The sequence below is a fragment of the Parus major genome, chromosome 14, assembly GCF_001522545.3.
Source record: "Parus major isolate Abel chromosome 14, Parus_major1.1, whole genome shotgun sequence".
NCBI lineage: Eukaryota > Metazoa > Chordata > Aves > Passeriformes > Paridae > Parus > Parus major.
Window position 1 is genome coordinate 15,474,508 of NC_031783.1, and position 1,874 is coordinate 15,476,381.

Consider the following 1,874-nt stretch of genomic DNA (forward strand, 5'->3'; position numbering starts at 1 on the left):
GCTGGATTCGGCTCCCAGTCCCGGCTGGTCCCTCGCTGTGCCGGTCCCGGGGCTGCCGCTCCCGTTCGCCTCCCAAGGGAGGCTTTAATTGCTGTGTTGGTGCTGTGATGACAAACCCGGTGCTGTGATGACAAACCCGGCGGGGAAGCGCTGTCAGCCTGCGGGAGCTGCTGCTGGCACCGAGCCGCCGAGGGGAAATGGCAGCTGGGTCCTGGCTGCAGCGCACAGCTTCGCCTTTCGCCGCTTTTCCCTAATTCCACATCTACATCAGGACAAATGCGCTGCCCTCTCCGCTGTTTGCTGCAAGGGAAGCTCCCTAGTCCCTATTCCTGCGGGCTGTTCCTTCCTCAAAATCATCCTTTGTCCTTTCAGGGTTTGATTTTTTGGGGGATTTTCACTCTTTGCCATAGCTCATGAGAGTCTGGGTAAGGCCAAACCGTTTATATGGTGTGTTGATTATTTACTTGATGGACAGTAATGGTTTCTGTGGTGCCATTACTACCTGTCATCTAAATCCAAATGCTGAGGTGCTGTAAAGGGCAGCCTTTCACTGGGGGCTGGAATAGCTTCTCCAGCATCATTATCCTGCACATCCGTAAATCTCCGGCCGACCGCAGCCACTAAACACAGCTCTCAAAAGTTCCCCAGAAAATTTTCAACAAATAAGACTTTCACCTGCTCCTTACTGATAAACTCCTGTCCCTCTGCCATTATCCTCCCTCCAGAAGGGAGGAAAGGAAGAGGAAATCCTCCTTCACCGCTCGAGGAGGTGTTGGAGAAGGTCAGCAGGAGCTGGGGGTGTTTGGGGATGGGAGCTGTGTCCCTGTGGCTGCAGCTCTGGGGCCGCTCCAGAGCCCTGGCAGCTGCCCTGGGAACACCACGGGAAACAGTGATGCAGGTAAATGCAATTAGGAATGAATTACCACAGCTTCTCATTGCCTGCTCTTGGTGTTTCATAGCCAAAAGATGGAGACAGACTGTTTACCAGAGCACGTAGTGACAGCACAAGGAGGGATGGCTTCACACTCCCAGAGAGCACGTTGAGATTAAAGCTCTTCCTTGGGGTGCTGAGGCCCTGGCACAGGGTGCCCAGAGAGGCTGCAGTGTCCAAGGGCAGGCTTGGAGCAGCTGGGATTGTGGAAGGTGTCTGGAAGATGTCCCTGACCGTGGCAGGGAGTTGGATGGGGTGCTGCTCTCACTTTGCTGAATTAAAGTTTCAGTTTCTTTAATAACCTGCAGGTCCGCTGGAAAATTGTGACGAGTGGCATCAAGAAGCAACTCGGTAAGTTTATTTTGATGAAATACAATAATTATCATGCTTAGCAGCTGTTGCTATTTAAAATAAGAAAAAACGGGGCTTGCATTGAAAATGTTTTGTAAACCATGTGCACCAACAATCTGTTCCAATGAAACCAGCCATTATGGAAACGGTATAATAGCAGGAGCTCATTATGGAAAGTTAAATTGCAAATCATATTTTGTTTCAAATGAGCTGGATGAATGCATAATTTGCCTCAAAGAAATAGTTTTGTAGTTCTGATCCTCCTGCCAAGAGCTGAAGCTCTTGGGCTGCAGCTGCCGGGGCAGCCTGATTGTCCATTTCAAACTGCAGGAAGTTTGGGTTTCAAAGGAAGATTTGAAGAAAGAAAAAGGGGAAAAAAGTGGAGGAATAAAAGGCAGAGCAGTGGGAGCTCCCAGTTGGTTTCCTATGTGAGATTCTGGTGGTGCAGGGTGGGTTTCAAACACTCCGGGGGTCTGTGCAGGGCTGATCGCGTCCCTGTGCTGGAGCCAGACCCCACAGCACGGGCAGAGCCGGTTCCCAGGAGCCCAGGGGACAGAGCAGGGGACAGAGCAGGGGACAGAGCAGGGGACAG